Source organism: Grus americana, chromosome 6 (assembly GCF_028858705.1).
Source record: "Grus americana isolate bGruAme1 chromosome 6, bGruAme1.mat, whole genome shotgun sequence".
In the NCBI taxonomy this organism is placed as follows: Eukaryota; Metazoa; Chordata; class Aves; order Gruiformes; family Gruidae; genus Grus; species Grus americana.
In genome coordinates this window covers 17427348-17440729 of record NC_072857.1, presented here as the reverse complement: position 1 = coordinate 17440729, position 13382 = coordinate 17427348, and positions in this window count along the sequence as shown.

Genomic DNA, 13382 nt, shown 5'->3' with positions numbered 1-13382 from the left:
CCCTCTGTTCTCCAGACTCAGTGGCATATGGGAAAGTGAATGATCACCCACAAGACACTGATGCCTCTGGGATCTTTAAGTTTATGTTCTTAATAAGGTACAGTCACTCTTCCACAGTCTTGAATCCAAACCTTCCTGCTAGCAATTCAGAGAACTTTGGATCTGATGCCCTAAATCTGTGTGCTCTATGGGCTCCCAAGAAGCCACAGCTGATCTGAAAGTACCAGATTTTCAGATGATGGGTTTCAGTTTCCAGGAGCTTAAATTGCAGAGGGCTAATATTCATGAATGCACTCCAAAGGTCACTCAGTTGTGCTTGCAGAGGCACACAAAGAGTTGGATATGGAACAGGCAAACACCTGAGATATAAGAAAAACTGGTCAAATATTTTACACCCAGGAGAGGTCTCATCTGGGCCACTTAGAAAATAGGATACTAAATGTGCTACTTTTGCCTTAAAGCTCAAAGTATTCCTCTCTTTTCCCTTCCCCAATAACTGAATATAAGGAAGATAAGTTTGCTTTCCTCCCTGAGCATAAGCCAATGGAAAACAAAAGAGCTCATTCAGTGAGCATCCCTAGCAGGAAGCATCACGAGAATGGGGGAGGTTACAGACAACAGCAGTCTGTGCAGAACAGGACTGCTCCTGATGAGCAAATGTTGCAAGATTTACTGGAAGGCATCAACTGCTTTTACACACTCCCATTTTCCCCTTACATTTTCTCTTCCCTCATCTGGCCACAGAGCTCTCAATCCATCCTCTTCAATTAATTGCCTTTACTTTTCACCTCTCCCTGAGCTGGGTGCTGGGAATTTGCTTGATGAAGCACTTTCTATTATTCTATTTCTGTTACTCCCAAGTTCTCCTCATTTTAGTGTGGAATGTGCTCTAAGTTATGGTGCTTACAGCCAGTTGCTAGTCTTTTATACAGGTCCCAGGGCTGTCTGCATTCACTCCGAGTATGAATGTTCAAGTTTTATGGGGAAGAGAAGAAAAACCCCGGTTCATTTTTCTTTCTGTCCTTGCTGCAAGACAAATGTTTAGCTGCCTTCCTGTTATCAGCATTCAGATAAACCTCAGAGAGTAGGTTTTCAGCAGAGACCGGGGGAAGAAGATGAGAGTACATATGGAAGGGTCTCCAGACTCCTATTAGCAGGAATTGCAAGGCTAATTCTCTGCGGTCCTTCCTAGAAGTTTGGCTCCAAATGTTTCTTAAGAAAAAAGAAAAAACCCTCAAACTTTATGTTGTTAATTTGGCACTTAATTTGCCAATTCTGTCTCATGAATATTGTCCTGTCCCTTCAAATGCTCTCCAATAATGTAGGCAGACTGAAATTTTACCCTCCCTGACCTACTTGGGAATTCCAGTCTTGTTTCTATTCCTGCTTCCTCATAAAGTTTACTAAGGGTCTTAGACCGCACTGCAAACTGGCCATAGACGCAGAGGAATGCATTGAATAAGCAAGTGCCCCAGCTATTCAAACAAGCTCCCCCTTTCCTAACCCATGCTGGGAGCCTTTGGATTCCCCCCACAAGTACAGGCGCTCTCATGCACTGTTCTGGTTGAATTTTCAGTGACCCAAAGACTCCTCTTCCAGTGAAAAATCATAGAAAACCACACAGCTGGATGCAGTCATAGGCTAATTTAGAAAATGACCGAGTGAGAACATGGTGCAATGTGTCATAATGTAAATGTGTTTGCAGACCTGAAACGTTCTTGGCTGGGGGAACCTCTCACCATGGATGCAGGTATTTTTGGTTAAGCCACCCTTGCACAGTTGTCTTGGTCTTTTTTTGGACCCATATTCCTGAAGCTCAGGATGTAGAAGGGGTTTTATCCTAGAGTACCAAGGGGTACTATGTAAAGATAAACCACACAGGTGTTACTCTTTGGGGAAGCTGCAGCTGGACTTGATCAGAGCAACAGCGTTAAAGTGCCTCCTTAAATTCACATTGTTCTGCAAACTCCTCTCCACAAAAGTCAGAGTTCTGATCAACGCTGTTGGGATGTTGGTGGCTATAAGGTATTGTTACTTTCCTCAAAACAAGCAGAAGTATTAGCTGATTAACTTTCTGACTGATTTCTTTTACTGGGACCTTTTGTAAGTCTGTCACTAAACTAGTTTCAGAGCAGTGATTAGTTATTTCTCAATTCTGTTGATAAAGACCCACCAGCTCAAAGCAGCGAGGCTGCAGTAATGCTACTTCCTCAAGATATGAATCCAAGTAACCCAAAATCACAAACTCAAGGAGCTGTCCTGTTGTCTGTTCTCATCTCACCTCAGGCTACTGGCTTTGGTGACAAGTGACTTTGGCAAGCTGGTCTCCTTGGTCATCTTCATTGAGAAGCCACTTAGACATGCATGCTTACACCTTTGCTTCTTTACACACACTGGGAAGAGAATCAGAGTTTCTACAACCTCATTCACCATGCTACATCAACAAGTTGGCATAAGTTGCCATGAATTTTTTGGATATGTTCTTTTTGCTAGTGTCACTCTCAGATTCCAGTTTTGAATTAAAAGCATCACAAGTTCTTTTACTTCATCGCTGTAGTTAGCAAAATAAGTTCGATTACTGGATTCCATATTACTTCTTCTCATTTATGGCCTAAAACTCATGCTAAAGCTTTGGCATTCAGTTCTTTTGGCTACGTGGGCCTTGACAGGAATAAATTTGCTATCAGAAATAAATTCTCCAAAGGTTTTTGGGTGCATCAGTCCTGCAGAAATCAGTGGCAATTTAGGAAAGAGATTCTTCAAGTCCTAAGCCTAACAATCTTAAACAAGCCTAAGGATTCAGATGACCTTTGTCTAGACCCACTCAACATTACTTAGTTCCTTATCTTGAGTTTCCTTAGACTTTTGTTACATACTTCCTTTAGGTCCAGGTCAGTTGAAGAGTGTGACAGCAGAGCCCCTTGAATATGGTAATTTCTAAGCCTCCCAGAGAGTGGGATTGTTTAGGCTGTGTAACAAGAAGGGACAAAAAAAGCAGACACGTAAGCATAGCCCTTGAGATAGGCAGCAGCAGCACGCAAAGGTCACAGACCAGAAAACAGTAGCTGGCAGACAGACAGGATTGTTGACTAAAGTGTTGTCATTAGAAAATGTTGCTGTTCCAACCCTTCCCCCCCACATCTATTTACAAGAAAGCATCATTGTTACAGAAAACAAACCCAAACATTCAATAAAGGTGGGTTTCCCAGCTTGATGATGGAATTTCTGATCAAATGTACATGCTTTCAGGTCAGAACAGCTGCCGATATAGAGGATATATATCTTGGAATAAGTATGACTAGGTCTCAGACTAGGAGGATGATGTTTTGGTGTCTTACCACCTCACTCATAATTATAAAAAGTTGAAAGATCATCTTAAGCCTGTGTTGACTTCATGGGGGTAATAGCTCCCTCCCCAGCTGATCTCTTTGCTTAGTCATCTGACTCTTCTGCAGAGAGAGAGAGATTTTGTTTGTTTGTTTGTTCAGGCCGAGGAAGGCAAGAGAGAGCAAAACCCCCAAAAATCCCAACTAGGTGAACCAAAACCACTACAAAACAGTTTGGGTTTATCCTGTTGTGGGACATAAAAAAATTCTGAAGTCTCAGAAAGCTTCACAGGATGAGAAAACTATTATCTGCAAAGATTTATTTGCAAAGAGACATTCAAGAAACAAAGAGGAATCTGAATTATTTTCTTTCAAGCAGATTATTTAACTCAAAATAACTTGGACAAGTCCATTTGTCCCTAAGGTCATTAAAATACTATCTTACAGACACTTTTTTCTAAGATTTAAGTCATCAACATCACTCCCAAAGTGATTAAGGTAAATCAGACTGAAGCCACATTAATTCCAAATGAGAGAGTCTAACCAGGGGTTCAATGTAGTTTAAACATGAGCTTTAAATTCACCCCACTGGTTAGTTCAAATGAATGATGCTGCATGCCCCGTGTAGGCAAAACTGTTCTGGGAGATTCTGACAGTCTAGTGAAGTCCAACATCCTTTCCTGCTTACACCCTGTGAGGAATGTGCTCTTGAGCCAACACTAGTAAATTATCAAGCAGCCGGCAGGATCATGTCAGATTCTTGTTTGCAGCCACTGTTCTTCTCTAAGGGAAGATGGTGGCAACTCTTGTGCCTCTACTCACTCTTTCTGATGATTCCCTGCTCGCTCTTTGGCATGCCATCAGACCTGCATTATGTAACTCACGTTTTCTTTAGGATACATGTGCCTTGCCAGATTTATTTAGGGTATCTATTTAGGATGTATGTTCTGCAGAACATGACCCTCCATAGCTCACTGGCACAGAGGTATGATTGTCAACCAAAGTTTTGTCATGTTTGAGCTTGAGCATCTGGGATTGCAGCAGTGAATCCTAAACCAAAAATGCAATGCATCCTACAGCTGTAGGAAACAAACCATTCTGACTATCAAAAGTCTCCCTGTAACCCATGGCTTTTGCTCATGGGGTTTCTTGACTTATCCTAGAGCAGCTGCCACTGGTCAGCATCATCAGAGAGACCAGTCATCAGGATCAAGAGCTGCTTTTTGTTGTGGGTGTGAGTGGCTTGTCTCATTTCATGTTCAATGCTAACACCGTAAACAAGTGCACTAACCCTTTGTGTGGCACATCTCAGAGGAACAGATTATTTGCAAAGGCACGTGAATTAACTTGAACGGTCCCTCACCGGTATGGATCACAAGGCTCAGACGTGGCTTCCTTACGCTGCCAAGTACAAAGGCAATCAGCTTAGTGCCTTGGCTTGCTAGCACAAAGGAACACACATCCCACTTTTTATTCATAGCCTCTTTTTAAAGTTGTCCCAGCAACATGCTCTGCTCCCCCCGTCTACCCTCCTGTTCTTGAAAAGCACAAAGCTTGGTCAGATAGAAGCTCCTTTGGGCCTCTGGTATCAAATCCAAATCTTGTTTAACAGGGACTTGACAACTGACTATATTAGCAGGCTCTTTGGATAAAGCTATGTGTGTCTCATGTCTTGGTTACTGTGCAATAGTCAGCAGATTTTCATTGCTTTTCATTTTTTCCCGGGTGGAATGCACTTTCTGCTGACAGGGCAAATGCTGGGGGTCAACCCCTGGTCTTTTATTGGGGTGGGATGTGAGATACCCAGGAAAAAATGCTGCCAATCTTCAGAATTCAGATCTTTGTTGGCTAACCCGGGAATGGCCATGGGGTGGTCACAACCTCAGCCTGAACTGTAGAAGAAATATCATCAGCTGGTCCCAACTGGGGCACCAAGCTCTTTTTTCGTCCCTAAGAAATTTACGCTCATGATTTAGGCAGGGTTAAGTATCAAGGGGATTGCTCTGTAGTAAAGAAGAAAGCTATTAGATGGAATTGCCTGCTTTGCAAAACTGTATCAGATAATGGAGGAATGGAATTAAAAAAGAGTGCTGTTTCAAAATACAGAACAAAGGGAGGAAATTCTCCCTCTCTGCCTGAGCCTGCAGAGTGTTTCACTGTTTGGACTGTAGTCCCTTGGCTATCAGAGGTAATTCCAAACATCACAACTACAGCTGAGAAAAAATTCTTAATCTCCATCCCACGGGAAGATCTGACATTTAAAAATTTGCTTTAGGTTCCAAAACATGAGGTTAAAGAAAAAGAGAAAAAAATTCCATAATTTATAATCTTCAGAAAATGTCAAAAGCTTTTTTTTATTAGTAGTAAATGTCAAAACATCTTGTTTTGACATTTAACATGTAAATAATGGAAGCACTTCGTCCCTGAGACAGCCTGCAGAGGATTCCTTCCTCTGAGGTCATTTCAGCACTTAGTTTCATGCTTCAGCAATGCGTTGCCTTCTGGGAGTTGTTGTCCCAGCCTGGGTTTTCTTCTGTGGGCTAGTAACCAGATTGACTACATCTCCCATGGAACTACCCAAATAGGAGTGGCATCATGTGCTCAAAATACCCCAACATTTGCTTCCTTCGTGGGATACATAGTTTTCTAGGACCCCTAAGAGGGACATGGGCACCTGATCTTCTGCAAAGTACCGTAAAGAAACACCATAAAGAAATGTGAATTCCTGTTTTGTTGGACAGATTTAGAAATAAAGCACTTTGAGATCCTGTAAAGGAGGACACATTTGGGCTGGAGTTGAAGCAACTGAAACCCAGTCTGATTTTCTCCCTACCTGTAACACTTTTCCACAGAAAATTTTGATATTCATGTATCCCAGTGGAAAACCCCAGGTAAGCTTTCACTGCAGCATCTCATACCATGTGCTAGTAAATGCACAACTACTCTTCAGCTGTTTCTGGTCGTCCAATACATAAATCGGGGGCAGGAGGGGGCGGGAAGCAAGGAGGATCTGTTGAGTTCATTCCTGGAGTCAACACTGTGATTTAGATAAGACATTTGCTCAGTGACATGAAGCAGTCCACAGCCAAGCCAGCCACACACTAAGTATTGCCCTTTTATTGGCCTTCAGCAGAGCTTGCTGCTTTTCTAGCAATTGCTCCAATTCCTGCATAATCCTGCATTTCAAGGATCAACATAGCTTGACACTTCCATCGATTGCAAGCATTCCTGTAGGTCCTCCGGTGCCCATTTGAAGAAAGGGTCTGCATGTCTCAAACTTCCCGACTTCCTAACCCCCCTGTGGGGCTCATTGCCTCTCTGGCTGACATGCAGTTTTGCTGTGTGGCCTGAAGCCCTGGGGCAGTGATGCCTGGACTTCAGGTCCTGCCCTCAGGCAGGAGCTTGTCTGCTGCTGCACATAGGAGCACTCACTTTCCACAAATATGCGTGGTGGCCCACTCTGCTCCTCAGGATTGAATGACACTCTCGAGACATGCAGAAGGCAGTTTTCTGTCCCAATACATGTGGATCTCCCAGTGTTGCCCAAGGGTCAAAAGAACACATAGGTGGAAACTGCAAACCACAAAGGTTGCCTTAACCAAGGCAAGGTTCAGAATCTCCTGAATCTAAGTGTATACCTGGTAGTAGCCTTTGTGGTGCTATTTCTCTGGGTCTTCCTTCTCATCCAGGAACCTCAATGTAATTTATAAAAGGCAGAGGAACCAAGGTCTAGAGAGGGAGAAAGTAACTTACCCAGAAGGAGTGACCCAGTTCAGCAACCTAGTGACAGGGAACGGAGTCTAGAAAGCTAAAAGGGGAAATTGCAAAATATCAGTGCCACATCTCCACATCTGTCTTCACAGTGTGAAAGATTAGAGGAGAGAATGCAAATTCCTTTCCTTCAGTATATAGCAAGGACTAGGCCATTTCCTCCTTTGAGTAAAGTTAACTGAGAAAAAAAAACATGTCAATGGAGTTTAAAATTTATTCAGAAAAAGAAATTATTCCTTGATGGATTTGGACAGCAAGAAAAGTGTGGGAGAAAGACTTTTTTAGAGCTTGTCTGTTTTAGCTGGCATGAACTACTCACTAGTGAGCTGTAGGATTGATTTGTTCAGTATTAATGACTGTAGAAGCACAACTGCACGCAGGATGGGGCTTCATCCCCTTTGAGTATAAATGGGATGAATTAACAAAAAGGCTGAAGATTTCAAACCAGTGCCCCAAGGCTCTGTCTCTATTCCAGAGAGAGAAACTTCATCCCCAGAAGGCGCCAAGACCAAAGTAGCACGGAGCAGCTGAGCTGGGTGGAAAATGTAGCAGGTGGGTGAGGAAAGCAGGTCCCTTGGGCAGAGATGGATTCAGGTATGGTCTCAACCATACTGCAGCCGGCTGTCCCATTAGCTGTGGGACTGTGGATTGCTATTGAAAACAAGTGAATGGATTGGGCTCATAACTTGGAGCTGGTTCTTTTGGGGGCTGGGGAAGTGGGAACATTGCACTTGTTCACATCGCCTCTCTAGAAGAGGGAGAAATCTTCCCCTCTTCCCCAAGCAGTGCCTGAGAACTTCTCCAGGCCTTTTCCAGCTGACCTCCAGCAGGATGATGGGCCACCAGAGGCCCTGCGAACGCTGACGGCTCTGAGCCCTCCGCCAGCAGAGCTAATGGCCTGGGCCTTGCTGGCGAGAGTGCAGAGCAATAAACGTCCCAGAGATGCTGCCGAGTCAGTCCGTTTCCTGCACGCAAGCTGCACATTGTAAAAACTGAAGCTCGGATTCTTTTTCCTGTTTGCACTGGAGCAGACCGCAGAAATTGCACAATCCTCTAGGCTAGACCCAAGGTGAATCGTGAAATGATAGGTTCCAAGGCAATATTTCACACTTGCTGAAAAAGTGATACAGCCCAGGGGAGGGGGCTGTAATTAGGGAGAGCAGTGACAACCCACAGACAAAGTGGTTCCATAAGCAGAGGAAGAAATGAAAGCTCATTCCAAAGGCTTTCACTTGTGTGGATTCTCTAGTGTTCAATAAAAGGTGTGATCCCTGAGTAAGAAAGTCTCTCTCCTTTCTCCACTTGCTTATTTTGATGAAATATGATAGTCACAATATTTTTAGGGATTCTCTCCTGCCTGTCAGGTTACAAAGCTGTTAACTGGAAGTTGTATGGGCTGACACATAAACAACATGATCACATTAAACTCTGTTTCCCGGGGAAGCCACTCTAGAGTAAAAGCTTTCATTTGGTGGAGACATCTGCAGGGGTGGTGGGGAGGCGGGTAGTAACTTCCAGATAAATAATGGTAGGGGGTTGAAGAGAAAGTAAAGTTTCTTTTTCTGTCTTTAAATTTCTTTGGGGGGGAGATTTTCTGAGGACTTTCTAAAAAATGCTGGTTTTAATGTTATAATGGAAAAGAAGAAGGGAAAGCAGATAAAATTAGCAAAACATTGAAATTTTTGGTTATACATTTCTCAGCAAATACAGATAGACAGATTAATAGATAGATAGATACATACATACATAGAAATACATAAGTATTTTTAAAAACTGAAAAGTCATTGTCCAAACATGAAGACTGGTATTAGTCAGAAAATGTTTCTCTTGTCTTTTCCATAACCTCGAAAAGGCTGCACAAGCCATCCCCCAGAAGAGCAAGCTCCCTCAGTGCCTGACTGCTGACCCTAGAAGGTCAAAGCTCAGAGAAATGCTGGAGCGTTACATGAACCATCCAGCATTAACAAGAATTCACTCAAGAGTGTAGCTATCTCCATGAAGTAAATCTTCTCCCCTACTCTTACTTTACCTTCAAGGAGGCACACACTCCTTAGGCTGCTAACCCTGATTCTATGTGACCAGTGCTTCCAGAAAGTGGACAACTGTTCTATGACGCTCATGGTGTCACTTAACTAGCATGAAACTCAAGGACTACAAAACCAGCAGTTTATTCCTGCACACGAGAGACAGAAAATTTTAACATAGAAAGGATGAAAGTTATGCCAATAACTGGAATCTGGTTGGGAGATCAGCCGACTGGCTTCTGTGGAGGTGGAGACAGTGGACAGCTCTTGGTCAGATGGCATTTGTCCTTCTAATCAAGGCTGACTCCATGTTCTGGGAAAGGATGACCGATTCTGCTGGTGTTCAGACCTTCTGGGGTGGATGAGGGACAGACTACTAGTAGAAGGACAGGACTCATACTCTAGTGGTCTTAGCTAAGGTGCCAGAGCCATCATTGAATGTCACGGCAAAATGATTGTGGCTATCATGACCTTGAAATGTCACTGTTTTTTCCATTCTTCTGACTCTGGAAAGGGCAGACATCCACAAATCTGCTTGGGGATGAAGTAGTGGAATGACTTTAGAAGTCCTACTTCACTACCATCTTTACCCTTCTGACTCTGTGGCCAGCAATGCTGCTAACACTTTGTACTCCCTGGGCATCCAAAAACATGTGCATCCATCCCTCTGCAGCTCTAAACCCCACTTGGCAGATGCGGAGAACCAGAAATGAAATCAAGTGCTGTGCCAAGGTAGAGACCATGTGTTCCTCCCGGTCTTGGGGGCTTATTTCTGTTGCTTGCCCTGGTGCAAGTCTCAGCTGTCTACTCATGCAGGGACTGTGCCACTCCATGCACAGAGGAGTGCAAGGCCTGGTTTCTAAGCCCCAGAAGAGAAGTCATGCATTGTCCTGGAGCAAGGTTGTTTGAATATCTTCCTTGAAACATAAAGCATTCAGCAAAGTCAAGCCAGAAATGAGCACATGAAGGTGGGAACAGGACTGATCTAGCATCATGCTTGAGATTAGTTTCAAAAGTCTTTTGTACCATGAATGGATTGACCTCAGAAAACATAAATAGTCATTGACAATGGTTTGAATGCAATTTGAGTTCTAGGCAAAAGGTTTCCTCTTGTCACCTCGTCACGTAAAGAACAACTACTGTCATGTACTTTTATCCTGAAAATCTATTTTTGGCAATGAAAAAACAAGAAATGACTCCATCTCTCCATTCCCAAAAACCAAGAGCAAACAAAAGCCAGAAACTATGATGAAGATGAATCTCTTCTGCAGCAGATTGCAGGAAGCCTGAGAATAAAATGATTGCCATAGACATTAACATGTCAAGCCTTTAAAAAAATAAAAGGACATGTATGACCAACACAAGAACCAGTGTTTCTAGTATCAGACTGAAAACTGGAAAGTTGTTTGACAGGATCAATGAAAGCCTTCTCTGGAGAGGCAGATCTAGAAGAGAATGACTGACACTAAGGGAAGACCTTTTTGATAACTAATTAATCACATATGACAGACACATTCATATAGTCTCTCTCAAAAAAAGACATTTATTTCCTTTTCAGTGTCCGTAAAGCCCAGATATTTTGCACTGAATATTTGCTTTCAAGGGTGCATTGCTAGAAATAAGTAACAAATTTGTAATAGCCAAGCAAATACCCTGGCTCCACATCTCCTTTCCAAGATTCAGTGTGAACGTAAAACAGATGTGATCCCAGCAAAGAGGCATCCTCTGATGTACCAGATGGGTCTCCTGCATCACTTTCCCGTTGGCTAAATATAGTTGGGGGGAAACAATAGTGCCAACACAGAGCACCAAGGTCGACTGATATGAGGCAGGATTGCTTCCTTCATTCCAGAACCTAGTGATGGATCTCTGAATGGGCATTAAGTGGGAAATGAAAGAGTAAATTTCTCCCTTTTTTGCCCTGCATAATTCTTCTGCCTGGTTGGGCATTATGGACTGTAAAGCACTTCCTAGCTTTGGTTTAGATTTTAATTGCAATTTTCATCCCCACTTCAACCTTAACTGCTATTGTGGGCCTTTGCTACTGCTGTGTTACAGACAACAGCAGCAGCAGGAATTTTAAAAATAGAGCAGGAAATTTAACAACTGTAAAAAACTCCTTACCCCGGAGAGCCATTGTTTATCCTCCTTCATGTATTCTAGCAATAATTATACTAAAGTCTGGTTAGGAAAAAGGGTCCATTTTACATCAGAGGAGAAAATGTAAATCCCCCCCCCAAAACTGAATACAAAGACCATTTCATTAAATGTGGCTTTTTGGTAAAAAATGGAACAAAAAGTCTACCCATAAAAATTCCCATTTGTAAAAAGCCTTTTCCATCCAAAAAATCCAAACAACTGGACAAAATGTGGATGTCTTCTTTAAAAAGGGGAAAAAAAATCCAAGTTGACCTTAGTTTTGTCTCTGTTATACAGGGCTGCTGTTTGAGAGACACCCCACAGACACACCACATACTCCAACCTCCCGCATGTGTCATCCAAAGCAGGAGTGCCAGGCTCATCTTTTCTGTATTTCTCTAGTCTACTCTTACTGATGAAATTACAGGTTTATTGTGGATATACACCAGCCCTGGTCAGCATGTGCCCAGAAATAACAGTGAAGCAGGGGGAGGTCTGTGGCTTGAGTGATACAGCATTCAAATACTGACAGCCGCCTCAAAGACCCAAATTGGTCACTAATGTACTTTCTCAGCCTAGGGAAGATTTTCACCATCACGTTGGCTGAACATTTCCCAGCACTTCAAACAGAACTTCACAGGATGGGTTCTTCTCATTTCAGAAACAAGTTTCACCCTTTTGCAAGTCACAAGACAAAATTTTTTCATTGCTTGAATCAAGGTGAAGGCTTCACCCAACATATTGACCTCTCCTCTAAACCCTAAATGGCTGCCACAGTAGTGGAGCAATGAGGTTCCACTTTGGGTGGAATGATTCATGCTTCAATAAATTCAATTTCAACAAGACATAATTATGGTGAGTCACATAATCACGGATTAATCACAGCACCTCCCATTTAGCAGTCAAAACAGTGGAGGATTCCAAATGCGATGCATATGATGCTTCTCCTCAGCTTTTGTTTCACTTGATTTCATTTCTGCTTTATAGGTTGATCCTACACAAGCTCTAGGAGAAGGCTTTTGGGGTTGCACACAGATCTGTAAGATAGCATGGCGACTTCTCTAACTGTTTTCCATGTTGTGAATGATCCTGAAAGATAATGAATGTTGCCAATGCCAATGATTTCAGCAAGAACCTGAGGATCTCCTGTTTGCTGCTGAGCTCCCCTTAACACAGTGCATTGTTAGCGGGGATCGAAGATACCCAGTGCCTTCTGTATCTGAGTGTACAGAAAGGGGGCCTTGCACTGTGCATTCTTCTGTTGAGGTACTTCTTCAGAGCTGCAGGGGCTTCTTCACGCTAATATCTGAACATCCTGTTCCTATCAGACGTAATCAGGATACCTGAAAACATCTGTTAGGGATTCCCTCCCGCTCAGTGCTGGTCCTAAGCATCTCGTGTCCATGCTGGCTCCCATCTCAGCTGAGGTATGGTACTGTGTTGTCCTCTCTCCTTACTCCATTTTTACTGCTACTGAATTTGGAGACCAAGAAGGGATCACTCACTCAGCAGGAGCTGTGCTCAGCTCGTCTCATTTGAACATCACTCTTAGCCTCACGTATACTTGCCCACAAACCAGTGAGGGGGAAATTCCTTCTTTGTGATCAATTTGTGGCTGCCCTTTACCAGACCTCGGGTAGGAACGTATGCAGTGGTTTTTCCAAATATTGTAACCCAACTTATTCTGTGTGACCAGCTCATTTTGAATTGCAGTTGGATCATTTTATGGAATTGTTTTGCTTTCAAAGCTTTCATTCTCCAAAGTGGTTAGAAAGAGGTTTATTTTATTTTCCTTTTTATTAAATGTATTTTTAAGGTGAGAGTGGTGGTGGGGGAGCAGAATAGGAGGGTGTGGGTTTTGAGAAGAAGAGTAAGAGGGAAGACGGTTGTTTGACATTTTGTTTTACACTACCGCTGATCAGTATAAAGCTTGACAACCTGAAATTTACTTCTTTGTGCATTCTGTGAATTTTCCCTAGAATTCAGCTTGGTTTTAAGAACTGGCTAAAGGATCTGTGGAGTGGGTGGGTGTTGATGGAGACGCCGGTAAATTAACACTGTCAGCAAACTAATAAAACCTTTAAAAGAAAAGCCTTCGAGGGCAAAGACAAGGTTTCTTTCA